Source organism: Falco naumanni, chromosome 4 (genome assembly GCF_017639655.2).
Source record: "Falco naumanni isolate bFalNau1 chromosome 4, bFalNau1.pat, whole genome shotgun sequence".
In the NCBI taxonomy this organism is placed as follows: domain Eukaryota; kingdom Metazoa; phylum Chordata; class Aves; order Falconiformes; family Falconidae; genus Falco; species Falco naumanni.
Genome location: NC_054057.1, coordinates 100,745,094 through 100,763,682, shown reverse-complemented (window position 1 = coordinate 100,763,682; position 18,589 = coordinate 100,745,094). Strand labels below are relative to the sequence as shown.

Here is an 18,589-nt window from a genome sequence, read left to right as displayed (position 1 = left end):
TAAGAGAACAGGAGCTTTTGTTGAACACTGTGCCTAACGCCTAGTATATCTGCTGGCCTTGAGGAAATAAAGATTTAGAAGTACGGCCTTTATGGGTTTACTTAGTTGTACTCTCTGAATGAAGAACTGGCAGTATTTGGAGGCTCTCCTCACTCCTTTTTTTGTGTTCTCAAGACCAGAATATCTTCTGGGAATGCAATTTCCAGCTGACCTATCCTGAGGCCAAATGGAAACAATAGAGAAAGATTAATGGCCTAGGAAACTTTGAAGAGAACAATAGTACAATCTTGGGATAAACTAGAACACGTGAAACATAATAAACTTGGGGGGGGGGGGGGGGGGGGGGGGGGCGGCGAGGAAAAGACCATTCTGCAAACAGAAACCTTTTCCATGGCTTATTTAGCGATGAGTGTAAAAGAAAAACGTGCCTGACTGTTTTGATTTAAAATTTGCTGGCTATAAACAATGATTTTGAAATAACGTGAGTCAATATTATTTTTCTTAAAATGTGACACGAGGTCTAAAAGCCAAGTTCTCCTCTGGGCGAGGCTGATACCAGTGTGATCAAGAGCAGAATTTGTGTTGATTGCATTTGGCACCTAACAATGCTCACACATGAGACACAGGGGCAAGAAGAACAACTCCATGAATGAATGGTTTTGATCTGCAAACAGCAATGGGTTGTTCCAAGATGAAATGTACTTTTATTATCAGTGCAGAATGACTCCATGGTAAATAAATCATTTGTATTGCAACTGAAATATTACTCCATTATACATCAAGGATGCATGCAACCTTTCCACTTTTTTTTTTTTTATTTTATTTCATTCTGATGTTTTTTCCAGCTTGTTAAGTACCTCTCCAAGGATCTATGACCTAGCAGCCAGAGATTTCAAAAAAAAGGCAAACCAAAAATATCCTAAGAAATATTCGTATTATACAGAAATCCATCCAAGTCACAATAAACCAACACTTACAGAACACAAAAACTCTTTAACTCATAACAAGTTGCTTTTCAGTCTCTGCCTTCCATTGCATTACCCAAAACAGAGCCTTACAAAGCATCTGTGAAGAAAGGTAACCTTTGCAGAATGCAACCAAAACTACGTCCAGACTATCCAACACGTTCAAGAGTATGGCAAGCACTTCCATAACCTATGGAATAAATCATGCAAAGCTTTCTACAGCATTAAATCCTGACAGCAGATCACTTGGTGTCACTTAAAAATCATTTATGACACAGCTTCTCTGGTACCTCTCATACAATCTTCTCATGTGACCTTTACGACACCTTTTCAGAGATGCCACAAACTTTCCTTTCTCTCTTTCTCATAGCTGCTTGCTTTTCTCTAAAGCCAGTAGAAAGACAACAAATTACCATCTCTGTCCAGCATAGCTGAAATCAACCAAGAGGTCCTAGGAGGATGAAGCCTGACAGCAAGTGCCTAAGTTATATTGCTTCAGAAACCTAGGTTAAAAACACTGTATAGGAGGTCGTATGCAAGGTTTCTCAGAATGGATGATTACACTTATACTAAATGTGCAGCACAAAGAGAAATATCCTAAATTATTTTTAAGTTAAGACTGAAATACTCTTGGAAAGCTCTGAAGTCGGAACACCTTTGAGGCTTTGTTGCTCATAAGTGCTTTGCATCACCTCCTGTTCAAAGTATTAATGCAGACAGAGACATGGGTAAGAGGAGATCCCCAGTAGAGAGAAAAATCTGGGCCAGATGCTAATATCCAGCTGTTGAGGCTGCCTGAATGCAATTGAAATCCAGTGCACTCCCTTTGTCTGGAGCAGAGAGATCATCCTCCTTGATGTTCTACTTGCCTCTTCAAGTCTACCAGGTTGTGTCAACTTTATCTAGATGAAGCATGAGCCAGTTTGCCATTAACTAGGAGCTGGAAAGATACCAGGGTTATCCTTCCACTGCACTTGTGTTTGCCTAATAGGGTTCAAAGCTTTTATGCACTTTTCTACCGGCCTTGTATCCATGATAAGAGACTCAAACTGTCTCTCAGTAATGCCTTTACAGAGTCAGTGGGTTAGGCAGGCAAGTTACCTTTAAGAACTCACTAAGAGCAATGAACTCCCAAATACAACTTCATTTCTACCATGGTGTCCTGGGGAGCCCTTTGTAGTCAACATAAAGTTGACTAACAGATGAAATAACATGACCAGAAGCATTATCTTCATTTATTCTCAGGAGAAATCAGACCATCTCATATCATCAGCAACATATCTGCTTTGCCTAGCGAGAAGGATTTAAGAAATTCAGAGTATTTCAGAAGTGTCTCAGTTGCATCTGGTATTAGTTTGATGACATACTTCCTATTACCAAGCAAAACGTAATGTGGGTCAAAACAAAGGGGAACTTTCTATGTGTCACAAGTAGAGGATGTAGTTCTAGTGCTTCCACTTTTTTCATCCAGATTAAGTCTCATGGCTGTTTCCCCTTCAGGTGCAACAAAAAGGAGATAATAGTTCCCTTCACCCATGCCCAAGCATTTCCACATCCACAATCAGCCACTATATGAACAAAAATGAAAAACAAGTTGGGAAAAATTAATCCAGAATGTCAGAGGCATACCAGCAAAACCAGCACAGACAGCTACAGAACATCTTGAATCCTTAAACATTCTTCTTACATTGGTATGTACTGTATATAATAGACAAACGTTGAAGGAAGTGATCTGTCCTCTGAAGAACGAACAAGTAGAACTAGAGTCAGAAGCAAAGGAAACAGCAGAAATATTAAACACTTATTTTGCATCTGTCTGTACTACCAAAAGGAGAGATTGTTAACCTACATTAGACATCAGCTGCATAACTGTTATAACTGGAATGTACAGATTCCATGAGATGTTTTTTTCCCTTTCTATTGCCTTGGATTTTCTCCCTCAGCTGCTTTTCCACAAAGGACTTTGTAGGACAACCTGTTTTACATGCACCTTGTTTTCCATGCAAGTAAATATATCTTCTGGCATCCTATTTAGCAGAGATGCATGCTCCCTCCAACACCCATACTTACACTTACACTAGGATACTTACATAAAACAATTAAATCTACTTCTCTTCCAACCTTTTCTTTTGCCGTCACTTGCTGCTTGATGCACTTACATGCTTGGATCAGAGACCAGCTCATCCATGCTGGAACTGGATCTCCTGTGCATGCGTGAAAAAAAAATAATAAAGCTTAAGTTCAATGAAGATTGGACATTTGGCCAAAGCCAGATGTTCTGCCCCTTTCACTCTATTCTAGCAGAAATACAGGAATGCTAATAAGTGAATCAAACATCCTGGCTGCTTTGGTACGTGTTCCTTCCTTGTTTGCTTTACAGTGCTTTGGCTTGCTATTCTCCATCATGTGAGCAGTACCAAATCAAGCCAGATCCTTTTTACTTGGAAATTGATGATGTATGTACACGAGTGTTGATCCAACTGTGTTTATGGCCCAAGAGTAACATGTTAATCTTTTTTTGTCCCCTCAACTTCTTAATATTGATAGGATGGGTCTATACAAAGCCCTAGCATTTATAAATGCCTCCACTCAAGCTTCCTTTTCTGAGGCTGCCATGCAGTTTGAACACCATCCCAGGCCAGCTATTTCCACATCCAAGCATCCCACCCTATCCTTAACGTTTACACTACTTGCCCTGCTTATTCTAAGTTCCTCCTGGCTGATTTCCCAGAATGTCCTTCGCCTCTAGCAAGATAATTGCACAACTCTAAAACACCATCACCACAGACTTTAGCTACAGTATATGCTGTTCTCAATATACCTGGGGGGCTGGAAGCCTGTGGAAAGAAGTATTAGTTCCTGAAAAGTTAATTCTTTCATGTTCCAGAAATCACATGGTTTAGAATAGTCACTCCAAGTTTAGGGTTTAGGATTTTTTTAAACATGGGGAAAAAACAAAGTCAGTTTTTAACTACCAAGAGAGAAACAGTGAGTGCGGGGTAAAGGGGGCTGGTCTTATCAGCAAGAAAAAAAAAATCCCAACCAACCAACCGACTTTGAAGCAAGGTAGATATTTTCACACCTTTTTTTTTTTTTTTTTTGTGCAATACCTAGTCTTCTGCTGAAGAAAAGGACAAATCAAAAATTTTAAGCTGCTGTCTTAAAGTACTTGATCCATTTACACTACACTTTCCTTAACTATGCCCTTAATATACTAATAGAGAACGAATGTTACCAGCCCAATGCCAGTCAATGACACAGCAGAGACCAAAACCTCAGGTCAGTGACCTTTCATGGGCACCATGAAAAAATTCAGTCTCCTTTCCAAAAATCAGAGGGTGGGGATGCCGATAGACAGTACGGGCATGCTGACAGCATTCAGGAGCTGGAAGTTTCAGCCTTTCACAGAGGCAGTACACTACCACAATCCATTTGTGCCTCAGCAAGGTGGCAGCTGCCAGTTCCTGCTACTTTTGGATCTCACCAGGGTCTGGGACTCATTGCGTTTCCCAAGCCTGTTCCAGCCCTTCTGCTGCTACTCAACATCTGCCCACTGCCATTGTTAACAGTCTCCATGGTAAGCAGTCACTGAAGTACATTCTCTACAACTTCTTTGCGAGCAACTGCAAAGCATCCTTCACATAGAATTTTTCACATTAAAAAGACTTTTTCTTCCAATTTCTGTGCACTTCTGCAGTTTGGTTCAGGCCACATCATACATCTTGGTGACACCAAATGTTAGCATGGAGAATGTTTTATTACCTTTACTGTTAAGGGGAGACTATTCTAATGCCTTCATTCACACTGTTTTTGTTTTGCACGTGTGGTGGGGAAGAAAATGAAGGGTGGGTCTCTCTGTCAGCAAAGATCCCTGGAACTCGGGAAAACTTAGGGTAGTCCCACAAGGGTTGCTTGTGTGATCTTGGGATGGGAAGCCAGATGTAGGCATAATTGCAAAGACAACAGGCAAGGTTTGGTAAAACCTTTGTGGTCCAAGTTGTTTTCCCTGTGTCACAGCCCTAGAAATCCCCAGTGGTAGCTGCTAAGGGAAAGCATTAAGTGCCTAGAGCAGCAGGCACGGACAGCAGATAATGGAGAGGGTAGCTTCTCGCAGAACAACAGTCAGCGCCCTCAGCTCCAGGTCTCCTACTTCTGTCTCAACTCCACACATTCCTCATATCTTTCTCACTGCAAGAAATCGGACCCTGTTTTGGGTGCTGGTTTCCAACTCTGCCCATGCCCTAGGGAGCATTGTGCCAGCTCTGCCCACAGCCTCAAGGATACTTAGGTACATAGGCTTCCTTATTCGAAGGTAAGCTGCATCCTTTGAAAAATCTAGGCCTGAATCTCTCAGATCCTTATTTGCACCCTGGATCTTTGTATGTACGAGCTCTTCTGACACTCCTCCAAGTTCCTGAATTCCTCAACCTAGCTATCATTTTAAACATCTTTCTAGACGAGTTATGTGCATGCGTCTCCCTTTGCCTCACAGGGTTGAAGATTTCTCAAACGCTGACCTTCCTCCTGCCAGGCTATAATATGAACGTGCACCTTCCACGGGAGAAAGACTGTTGGGTTTGAGCTCCTGGTGATCATAGTTTGGGCTGCTGTCACTACACCAGAGCTAGATCACTAACTGCTCTCTACATCCCTCATCATCTCAGAAAACAGACTTCCAGGTTAATCCTCAGTTGTGCATAGATGCACATTCTGGTATTTAAAGGAAAGCACTTCACTTTAACAACAGAATAATTGCACTGGAGGTAAAAAAAAATAAATAAAAAATGTGCTTTGCTTCAGCAGAAATCCCTACTTAGAGATTAAGAAAGAGGAACCTACTATTTAAACAAAATATTAAACAAAGAACAGTGATTGCCACACTTCTCACCAACAAAAATACACTGACCAAATGTGACTGAACTCTATCCAGGATATTGATTATAACCACTTGCTATTCACTTTAATGAAATTTAGGAGGTTGGATTCTACTCTCAATTACACCACAATTTTCAGTGAAATTGCCTCAGATTTGTACTGCTGTCACAGGACAGCACACAGCTGATGTCTATAATTCTTCCTCTCCGCAGTTTAGTTCCTCTCATGTACTTCATGGCTGAATCTCCACTGCTGAGGTTTACCAAGTACCAAATGAAAAAGGTGATTCTTCAAATACACATTCAGGAAAATGTTAAGAAAGTAATAAATTATCCAGAAGCACATGTTTCATGGTGTCTCAGAAAAGCAAATTTTATTTGGATCTTGGAAAAGGAAAATATAAAACAATTCCATCAGTTGGTAGAAACTCAAAGAAGAGTTGTATGTTAATACCCAAATTCAGAATTGCAAATTACACTAAAGAGTTCAGGCATTGCTGGCTGGACTGAGCTAGGCACAAATGGAGCGGGGAAACGGAGCTTAAAAAAACTAACTTGCACACAAAACCCAACAACCCTTATTCTTATTTTACTCATCCACATGAGCAACACAGCTGAGGAGAGTATTTCAACAATCTGTGTAATTTTATCTTTCCTGTGTTGTTCTTTGGATATTATGTGTCATCCCTGTTTGCACAATAGCCAAGTGCCTGATCCTGCTTTCTTTGCCAGCCATACAGATCATAAATCAGAGAGCACAGCTCATAAATCATGTGCCACTGAATACTGAATCAAACTAAAACACCCAGGCAAAGACTCTACTTGGTAGGAGCTGGAGGACTTTAAGGGGCCTGGGGGCAGCTGGGTTATCCCCTGAATACATACGGACAGGCACAAGCACAGTTGTCCTCATCAGTAAACTCCTCTAGCAGGGTGCTTCCACCAAGCTGTCTGCGAGACAGCTGAGGTGCAACACAGCCTGCTTCTTCTCCTTGGCTCATTTCAAGTCCATATCTATTCCCATGCTATGTACATGAACTGGACAATGTAACTTTTCCACCATGTCCCCGTAAACCGGTCTGTAAATACTCCAAGTGAGGGAAAAGAAGTCCGTAAAACATGCAGACTTCCATGGCTAACGACTTGCTTTCAGTCACATGAAGGTTTCTTTCAGTTTTCCCGTAAGCCTATATTTAAGAAAGGCAAACAGTTAGCAAACAGCCCAGTTCTGCTCAGCGAGGCACTCCAGAAACATCCTTCTGGAGCTGTAACATGGCCCTGAATATACCACAGCTGCTCATAACATCCAGCCAGCCAGGCTGCTCATATAAGTACTCCTCAATCCAGGCAAAAAATGAGCCAAATCAGTTTAAACACCAGATCTTTACAACCCCTTCCCTTTCCATCCCTTCCTTCTGCAATGCACGATGGAGCACTTGCACAGATATGCCACAGCTGAGAACCACCATGCAAAATGCAGCTAGAAAAAACACATGCAAGGATCGTCAGGAATGGGCTCAGTAGCCAGCCTGTACCCCTTCTCACAGCTCTTTGCAGCAATACATCTCTGGATGTGGGTGGGGTGGGGAACATGCTTATGCTTTGGGGAAGAGCAAGCTTGCAGTGACTCAGTGTTGTTTTTGGCACTCTGTTTTTAGAGACATGGGGAGGAGAAGCTAAAAACATCCCCAGTGAGCTGAGAAAGTTTTCACTGTAGGCCTTTCTCAGAGCTTGATGTCTATTGTCCTGAGTAGTGCTGAAATACATGGAAGAAGGTCTCTTAGTTAAGGTCCTAGATGGTACTGGATGGTAGGGGAAAAAGAATGATAAAGCGCTGGAGGCATGGGCTCAAAACCATGTGTCAATGCCACTTTATCCACAGAAACCTTTATCAAGCAATGGGCTACACCACTCCCATGCATGTTTGGTGCCATTCATGCCTACACACCCTTCTTTATTTGTGTGCCCCTAGAACGATCTCAAGAATGCAAAGCTACTATCTCAGTATACCACGGTAGTAACTATTCTTACTATTTCACCTTGTGCCTCTCCAAATCCTCACTGAAGTAATACAGGGAAATTTTACCAACACAGAAGATGTAAATGCTGAGTATTGCCCAGATGTGCACACATTTCCACCGTGCTGCTAGGAACAGGGCCACATGCCCCAAATTTTCTAATGCCCTGCTCAAACTGCTCTGAGCCAAACAGAAGAAAATAAAAAACAACACACGGTGAGGTAAAACATGCCAAATTCCCATCTCCTGGAGCCCCACTGAAACCTGGGGAGTTATGCAACAGCAGAACAGACCCAAAATAGAAGATAAATATTATTTCCATAAATGAATGCAAGATTTTGTTCCCAGTAATCTTTAGTGGTATCCACAAGCCAGAAATATTTGCATTCGCACATGATTCCTTTTCCCCCACCCCTCAATCTCAGAAGAGTTTGAATCTATAGGCTTGGTTTAGTTGTGAACTCAGGTTAGGAAAGGGCTGACATTATTCTTATGAACTGCCAACAGAGGTAATATGGAAATGCACACGCTGTCCACAGGTTAGTCTCCACCGGTAAGGGAATTAGGCAAAGGCAAATGAATGACTCTACTAGGAAAAGGAGTTCTGCTGCAGCTTGTCATACAGTTTTATATATATGAGCAGGCTTGTGGTTAATCTGTACATTGAGTTTGAAACTGTTAGGACTTTAAGGATTTGTTTGTTTGTTTATTATTTCTTTTCAGAGGCTAGATCAAGCTCCGCTCTGCACCCATCTGTCAGTTACACAGGGGACTCATTTGGAGCTATGACGGTTTTCATTACTGGAAACACAGAACTTCCCTCTGCTGAGGCAGGCTTCAAAACAAGAAGTCGATTGCCTTGGGACACACAGAGACACACGCACTTCATCCAAGAGATTTCAGAACCAACATTTGGAGGCTTGAATCCCAGCTCCTGCTGGACACTTGGGAGCAAGAAAAAGCCCCAGCAACCTCTTCTAAATTAATAGTATAGCTAAAAAGGTGGGCACAATAACAACCTTTGGTCCTATCTGGACCCTCCTCAAAACGTAACCAGCTGCAGAGAAAAAGCACGGCACAGTCTCACTGAACGCCAGTGCAGTAGCTGCAATCCTCTGGCCTGTGCGACAGCTCTAGGAAGCACCATACTACCTAAAACTTCTCTGAGCTCCTTCAGCACACAGCAACCAAGCTCATTGGGGCACTGTTTTGTCTGACAGACATCTGCAAAGCACTGTTTACAGTGCTTTAGTAAGCACAACACCATCACCAGTTTCAGTTTCTCTAGTAACCACTATCACAGGGTGCAGGCCTACCAGAAACTTGTTACACATTAAATCCCACTGAAGCTTTCAGGATGTCATGTGGTGGGAACTGCATGGGTGAAGGTTACCACCACAGCCAAAACATCAGAAGAGGCCTTATTCACCCGAGTACTGTGAGCCAACATGCCAAGAAGTTGTATCCTCTATGCATTGGATACCTGAAAAGCGAGTCAGATGCTGACCAATGTGTTCAGTGGACTAGTCCATAGCACGGCAAGGCCAGATGTCCAGCTTAGCAGAGCCCAGCTCTGTGCCTCTGCCCCACCTAAACTTTGGTACGAGTTTTGGAAATCAGAAGAAATCAGAAAGAAAAACTTGATTTTTGTCCAAAACGCAGCAAGTTGACACAGACATCTGCCACAAGCTGCTGGAGGACGACACATTTGGGTTTTTCTCACTGTACATAGAGACACAGCATCTACAACACATGAAGTTGCTGAACCAAGGCCATTCATTTCCCCAACAGCAAGTCAGTTAAACTGAGCAGAAAATGTTGTTATGGTGGATTAAAGACTAAGTGAAAATTGTGGTGTAACCACAGTACACTGTTTATATAATCCTGAAGCTAAGCTGGAGCAAAACCAAGTCTATAGGTTACAGGTGAGAGAACTGCAGTTTCTAGAGCACACATAAGACGACCCTTCTAACTCTAGAAATCAAAACACATTATGCCAAAATACTACTACTCTTTATTTCCTTATCTCCCTCTAAGTAGTATCAGGTATCATCATATTTTTATGCCTATACTCTGCACTACAAAAATCCATTTTACTTTAAAACAAACTTTTCCCGGGTGTTAGATAGTCACACCTCTGATAAACCCCAGAAAATAAGAGACAAACAGACGGATGGACCAGAGGAACTTGGTTCCTGGAACAGTCAGCGTGGGCTGCAGGATCAGAACAAGAACAGCTAACAGAAGGGAGTGCAAAAATGGAGGTAAACTCCTCCCTTCACAGGGTGAACTCCCGACACACACCTGTATCCACAATTTTGCTTTAAACCCATGTCTATGAGTTATACCAAAAGAAATGTACAGTGCATGCAGTTACTCTGTAATGGTTACCTCTAGTAGAGTGTAAACGCTCCAGGGTGCACAGAAAATAGGCTTTTTTCTCCTTACCCTACTTTGCTCAAATTTTGGGTTACCTGCTTGCTAGTGAGAAAGAACACTAAATAGCAGCAACAGTACAGTGCCTTCCCGCAACAGTATTTTGAAAGTGACACTTGTAAACAGTTCCATCAAGTAGGGAAGAATAATGCAATTTGGCAGAAAGAATCTTAGAAGCCAAGTTACACAGAGAAGTTATGGTTAAAATTACATTAATCAAAACCAGTTAGGAAAAGATGAGAGGAAGACTGGCAGAACATGTCTGGGATGTTACCAATTAAACTTGTTTTTCTTCCTAAAAGGCAATAGCATTCTTTTTAATTGCCTGTCATTGTAATTCTAGCAATAACCCATGGCACAATTACTATTTGCGCTACTTAAAAACTTAAAGCACGAGCCCCATTTCTTTTTAAAGACTACTCCATGTACAACCAGTGGGGCTGGGTAGAGAGAAATAAGCAGTCCACTTTTTCATTTCTGAAGCTAAGTTACATTACAAAATTTATTCAAATGCTGAGAAATCATTCTGGGAACAGTAAAAAATTATAGATAACAAATAAATCAACTAGCTAGGAGTCAAAAATAAGTAGAAAGACTTTTTTCCAGATTTTACAGATGTTTTCTGTAGAGCAACACACTGGCATTTATGAACGACTACAGAGCTCTGCACATACTATCTATCGCATTACATGAGCTCACATGAGACACATACTGGCATGTCTCCTATTCCTGCTGATGCCATTGGCACTGAAGAAGTTAATGCCTGTAGGTTGCAATGCTAACCCCAGCTTGGCTAATCCTCTGGCATTACTACACGTCGCAGCATAAATGCTTGGCTGAAATGAGATTAGAAAACTTAATGGCATTAATGAAAGCCTGACCTATAAAAACCTCCTTAAAACACAGAAACACTGCATTTTTCAGGTTCCCTGGGCTAAAACACAGACTCTCCATTTCACTCCACTGTTGCAAGCTCAGAACTAGAAGTACAATGCTTCAGACCTTCCAACCTCATTAGAAAAAAAAAATATCTGTGATTCTAACAAGGTTCATTAGTCAGTTACATTTTGCCTCACTGTATTTGTATTAGATTCCAGTCTTCATAGTTCTTTTCCTTCCTTCACCACCAAAGACACGTCTTTTCATTTGTAACTACTGTGGCATGAATTACAGAAGATAGATAGGGAGCACAGGAAAGGTAACAGCTTGATAGAAGTCCCACCACGTGTCATGGGAAAAACCTCAGTTCAAAAGACAGCTGATATGGCCTGCTCTAGAAACACATTAAAACAATTACATATTAAACTTGTGAAATACACCTATTCTTGTTGATAATCCCTTTTCTATCCTGATTATGACCCACACTCTATGCTGAAATATCTTAGTAGGGAAAAGATCTGCAATATTTTCAAATTCTTTCTGTGGAAATGAGTTATTACTAAAAAGGTTACAGAACTCTTCATATCTTTACTAGGAAAGAGAATATATAGCCAGAAGATCTATCTGCTTCTCAGCTTTTTCTGCAGCAATCCATACATACAGATAGTTTTCCCTTAGACAGTGTGATTCTCTGAAAGCCATTGTAGATCTAAAGGCAGCTTTTACAGTCATCTCTGTGTTATAAATGTTCATGGTGGTGGCCTTTTCCCCAAATGTGTGAATTAGCCAATTTCCAGCTAGCCACTTAACTTCCTTCTATTGTTACAGAAAGTCAAGACACGAAGCAAGATCACGAGTCAGGAGATCTGCAATAGTGGAAATTATTTTTGCCTACACAAAACATATCCCCTCCCTCCAACTGGTAAGATACACTCCCCAACACATAGTGCAAGATAAAGTAAAACAAGCACTATGAGATGTAAAAAAGCCTATTGGCAGATTGAGATAAGAATTCAACAGTTGTACAGATAATGAGAAAACATTCACAGTGACACTGATATCTATCTTCAGGCTCCAGGATGCCAGCCAAACATTAACCGACAGGAATTCAGAGGAAAATGCCTCTAAGTAATGTTATCATATAATTATTTACCATGATTTTACACCTTGTCCTGATGCATCTTGCTCTGGATAGAGTACCCGGCTTCACCAACTAATGTTCAAAAGGGGGGAAATACTCTTATTTTGCGCTACAAAGGAACAGCATAAAACTCATAACAAAGGCGTTATACCAACCATGCTTTACAGCTTTGCATATTCTAGTCATGTGGTTTCCATTAGGTGCTAGTAGTTATTTTAAAAGTGTCTCAGCTCTTCTACAGAATATAGTCTTAAAATAGCCCAGCCTAAGACTTGTGGTATACTGTCAAATACTAAGTTGGCAGCCAGTCTAAGACCACTGCTGGCAAAAACAGGACACCTATTGCCAGTATTCTATCAAACATTATCATTTTAACATTGGGAAAGTTTGGAATGGCTCCACAAAGACCTGTCTGATGTCAAATTAGCATCCCAGCCAACCAGCAACTCAACTAAATTTTCTAAGTGTCATCAGTTGACTAACGAACCGACATGAAAAATTTAGATAGGCTTATGGGTGCAACATAGTGCACATCAACTTAAAATACTTAGTTGTAAAAAACCCCATGTGCTAGAAATGGTATTTGAAAGACACCCAAATGTTGCAAACAGGTATTTCTAGCAAAAGCCCCAAATTATGGAAGGGAATGACTAGAAATGCCTGGTGAAGCAGTCAGAATAATGTTTTTTTTAAAAAAAACAAGGCAGCCACATCAGAGATTGAAGTCACAGTCCCAAAGCTCCCATTACTAATCTGGGAACTGATGAACGAACAAACAACAGGAACAAAATAGCTAGGATTCCACCAGCTAGGCTAGTTCTGCCCTTTCGTGCTCTTGTAGAGTGCCTTTTTTGTATTTTACTTTTGGAAACAAGTGCCATGACTGTTTGTACGAGTCAGCATGATAGTAGCTGAGAACAAACTAAAGCCAACAAAAATGAATCTGTGAGATGCTCCAGCAAACAGACACATCTGGCAGAAACGTCTTGCATTAGCTACTGCAGCAAGAGGGCATTTAGAGGAATATAGCTCAGCCACAGCAGAAATACCATGGGCACCACACTTTCTATTCCAAGGAATCACAGAAACAGCACTGTTTATTTATAAGGTTACCCAATTTGATACCCTGAAGCCAGCATCCAGAGAACTTGCCTTTTCCAGTACGTGTATTGCTGCAAATTCACCTAAGGCACTGCTTCCAGAAAGAAGCTGAGAGAGGAAAACATCTGTGTTTCAACACTAGCAACTGCAAAAGTGCATCACCATTAACGTCATCATGATCTACCATGTATGTAGCACTGCCCACGACTGCCAGTATTCTTTCTAACACTAGTTAGGTTATAAGTTTGATCAGTGTAACTCTGCTTCTTACAGGAGCTACACTCATCAAACCCAAGGCTCAGCTAAGACTGAGGATATATACTGAAGTACTCTTAAGAATTAGACCCTTAATGTAAGGAATCTCTCTCGTAATGAGAACAGTAAGTTTTTGAGAATGCATAGGAGGAGGAGCAGCAGAAAGATAAAGCTACCCTACTCGTGTTCCCAACAAAGTGAGGGCCTTGATAGCATGCCCTTGGTACAGTACCTAGTATCTGATGGGAACAGTTACGTACACAGTCGAAGCAGCTCTGATTCCTCCAGGCACGGGGTGTCACAGGATAACAGTTCTACTGCCATCCACCTGAACTGGCACCCTGTGGATAACGCTTAGCTCCCAGATGCAGACTCAGCTAGACAGGTGTAACCTCGAATGACTTCACTCATCTCCACGTATATGTTGGCACAGTCGAAGCTGAAATCAGTGCCTTTGGAAAGGGCTCAAGAGGAAATACTGAGCAGAAGGGTACGGTGATCCATAACACAACAGAAACATACAGGCACCTAGAACAACATAAAAACAGAAAGGAAGATACTTTTATTTTGTCTCTTTTGTTATTACGTATTCAGTAGCACCTTAAGGCTCCAACAAAGATCAAGGTCTCATTTTGCTAAGCACCACATAGATGTGCAGAGTGAAATCCATGCTCCAGAATCAAATTAAGTACAGTTTCATTACTCACATCAGCAGAGGCAGGATTTTTTCCAGAGCAACAAGCCACCCCTGCCCTAAGCTATTTTTTATCTAAATAAGAAAGACCAGTAAAGGAGGAAAACAGAAAAAGAAAAAGAGGAGCAGACAGCAACAAAGTTCAAAATTTACAGAGCAGATCAGCAGCAGCAAGAGAAAACCAGAACTCCAGACTTCATGTAGTACAGCCAATCATGACACAGCAGCAAATGCTGCTAAGCTACATGATACCAGCTACAGATATGGGGAAAATCCTCCTTGCTCTTAAAATCGTACTTAATATCCAAGGAAAATGGCAAAAACAACGTACTCAACCCAAGAATAAAATTACCTCAACCCATCTAGGCTGGTGAAGGTGATATCAAAAAGGACAGAGGGACACTAGCAGTGTGGGAGCTTCCCAGCTCTGGCAAGTTCAATGTAGCTGCTTCCTGCATTACCCAGAGGACAAGACAAACCTTACTAATGTCCTTAAAATCTGCCCTTGACAAGCTACCTGTAAAGCCTCTATGGTTACGTTTGTCTTGACTTCACTATATACACAAAGTCCATTTACTACCAAAAACATCTCAGATATTGACACAGAAACTATAGCCAATAACATTCAGTTAATATGGCAAACAAAGCAACAAATCCATAATCTATGGGGTCAATTCCAGGTCCAGCATGCATTTCCTGAACTACTTTGGATTTCAGCTCCTTTACTTTAAGTGTAAGCAAGTTCAATAATGGAAGATATCCAGAGAAGAGGGGCCAGAGACCAAAGCACAGTCCTTAACATCTAACACAATCTTCCCCTGAAATGATTTTCCTCCCCAGCAGCACTAAGCCATTACGAGTAGGCATCGGGATGCCCAACCTGTGACTAAAGGTCCCAAGGGGTTTCAGACAGCTGTCACTTCTTGGGTACCACACAGAAGTATAGAGATCAGGTCCTCCACAGCTCAAAATTATTTGTACAAACTGTGCTAAATGCCTGGACAAAAAAAACGATGCCTTTTTCTTACAGGTACAGCGATAGTGTTGTCAGCAGCAAATCTGTGACATTTACCATAATCCTGCAAAGCCGAATCCCCCAAAGAAATCCCAACAAGGGTGTGCAGTACTTCTATCAATTTTTATGGTTTGTTTTGACAATGAAGGTCCTGATCTAGTGATATTCTGCAATATGCAGCTGCCAAGCTGACTTCTGATCCTGCATGGTCTCGATACAGGTTCCTATTTAAGTGCCTGGCTGTTGTCACAGCAGAGCAGCAGCTCCCCAGAAAAAATGACTCAACAGCATCAGCTACTCAGCCAGGAGAACACTGGGAAAGGTACTAAACGTACCTGGCATGTCATTCAGACAGACAGAAGTCTCTTCCTCATGTTATCACACAACTAAACTGTGTCCTCAGCAGTGGGCATGCATTGAAAAACAGCTGCAATGAAAGCTGTGAACTTTCTCCACCCTAGTCTGGGAATTAGGTATGACATGGGAGATTGCTTTAGTTCTCACCCATCCACTGCACCTCACCTATCCAGGCTGCAAGAATTAGTACGCCACAATGGTCTGATCTGCCTGCAGTGCAACCTCATTATAAGGAAAACACCATTTCCTATGAAATAAATCAGGTCATTTCACCTGGGTGTCTATTCAACTCATAAGCAAAAATATTGGTAGGATCATAACAGTTTTGTGATGGGGAAGAGCTCTCTGCTTGTATGACCGTTCATTATCGACTGGTGAGAAAAGAACCTGGACAATGCAGAAATATTTTAAGCCAGTGTCACCGAAACAGTTTTACAGTCCCAGCTACTGGTGCTAAAAACACACAAACACAATCACGTGCAGACACACACAACATATCTAAACCAATTAGGCAACAGTTACACCTTGTTTGTTTGGCTTTAAGTTCAGCATCACATCTTTGTGAGGCTTTAGTTTTGCTGGAGGCCTCCACTGTTTTATAGTTGACATCCTGTAACTATTCCATGCCCAGTCAGCAGTAACTTTAACCAGGGAGTTTTCCATGCAAACACACAGCCACAAGCTTGAATTTTATACTACACTGTTTATCTGCTTTTTTTTTTTTTTTTTGGCTTATTTCTTAGGATCTGCCATACAATACTCTCAGTAAGAAGGCAGGGTCAGCATGAAGAAAAAATAAACCACTATTTTCTTTGAATAGGCAAGATCACCACAATTTTCATGCACTTGCATGTGTGTCCCTAATCCCAAAGTAAAGAGTCTCTTCAGTCTAAGAACCTAGAACGTAAACACTTATCACAGCTGTTAACGTGGGTGAAAGGAAAAGAAGGGCAGAAAGAGACACTGAGTGTCTCTTCCTTTTGCAGGTAGTGTTCTCAAGCACCTTGACCTGATTCTGATTTCATTTACACCAGTGGAATACAGTAGCAATCAAGTTTTGTGTCTAAAGCAACACAAGCATGAGATCAGAATGTGGGCTACAAATTACTCCTTTGTGAAACCGTACAAGTTAGATCACTGTAGACAAGGAGATGCTACTCCAGCTTGAGGTTCATTTGGAGACCTTTTTACATTAAACACCATCCCCTAGCTTTCTTATAAGGAATTATGTCTTTGCACATGAATTTCTCTCTCCATTGGCTGATGTCCCTGCAAGAGGTTATGTAGTGTACTTGGGGATCCAGCTAGAAAGCAGCTCCCTGCCTTTTGTTTTCAGTTTGATACTAGCTTGCAGATGAAGGAGCCCTTTTTGATTTGAATGGACGACAAAAAGTAACAACTGCTCCACCAGAATCACTCCAGGTTTATTCCAGGGTAACTGCAATCAGAGTTTAGTACCAGTCCTGTAGGTTATGTAAACAGCCAGAGTAAATAACAGTCTGCAGCAAACAATCAAGCAATGTAGCTGCCCTCTGACACAATAGGTGAAGCTTCAGCACATCTGAATGAGGTTGTCCACAAGACAAGCATGGAGTCATGATTAACATTAAAGAAACACAAACTATGTCTTTGTCCTGATACCTTAAAGTCAAAGTAGAATGGGCTCCATTCCAGCATATTCCAAATACAACGCTAGGGATCTACACTGATGCCTAGCTTGCAATTTTGCTGTCATCCCCAGTAATCTCTGCAGTGGGCACCCTCACCACAGCCAAGTCTCAACTGCCTCTAAAAGATTGTGTTGGGACCCTCCAGCCTAGTATGTTGCAAGAGGGACTTACACATGACAGTTCTGGCCAAATATCAGGGAGAAACATGAACATGTGGTCCTGCAGTATGGGGTCTCCTATACCTGAGCGTCTATAGACCCTACACTGTCTCCCCACAGCATGGAACACCCTGAAGTTGTGGCTGACCATGAAGATACAAGGAAGAGAGCTGAGTGAGAAGTTTGCCAGATCAGATCTAAAGATCAAACAGTTCCATATCAGAAGTCAGACTCCCTCATGTTCAATAGCACCTCCTGGCTTCTGCCAAAACAAGGAGTCAAGTCAACACCCCTGTTACCTGAGCTGAGCTGCTTAACAGATGTCTTAAGGTGGTCAAGCCACCAGGACTACAGTGGCATTATTTCAGATGGCATCATTTTGGCATATATAAACTATTGATAGGGCAGGATGCACAATCTCTGCCTGCTGCCCATGTCTCTTAGTGCCTGAGCAGTGATTTTGCTCAGGCAACAGGAACAACAGAACAACTTTAAACTAAAGAAGGGTAGATGCACACTAGACACAAGTAAGAATTTTTTTACGATGAGGATGGTGAAACACGGAAACAGGTTGCCCAGAGAGGTGGTAGATGCCCCGTCCCTGGAAACATTCAAGGTCAGTCTGGATGGGGCTCTGAGCAACCTGATCTAGTTGAAGGCCACCCCAGTTGCAGATTCATCACATTTTCTAACTTTTCTTACAGCTGGTCCCTTCATCACAGCCAATTGTAGTGCTTGCCAATCAGGGAAAAACACCATATGGACATGAATAGATGACAATAAGGAAACTGAAGCCTCTGGAGGAACAAAAAAAAACCAAAAAACAAAAAAAACCAAACAAAAAACCCACACAAAACCAAACCCCCCAAAAACACAAAAGCAAACAAAACCAAAAAAAACTCACAACCAGAAAACCCAGCTCACAAGATTACTAAATAACAGGAGAGTATAAGTGAAAAGACACTGGGAACACTTCTCTTACACCACTTTTAGGCCAACATAATTCAATTAGCACTGCTCCCTTTG

At 41.6% G+C, this 18,589-nt stretch overlaps 1 long non-coding RNA gene across 1 annotated transcript in view; it reads right to left on the bottom strand.

Moving 5' to 3' along the window:
• Window positions 1-14,029: 14,029 nt before the first annotated feature.
• Window positions 14,030-18,589, bottom strand: part of LOC121087763 — a 40,100-nt gene continuing 35,540 nt past the window's right edge. Inside the window, exon 3 of the long non-coding RNA XR_005827728.1 lies at window positions 14,030-14,197. This is a non-coding gene — a long non-coding RNA (uncharacterized LOC121087763). The remainder of the gene's footprint in view (window positions 14,198-18,589) is intronic.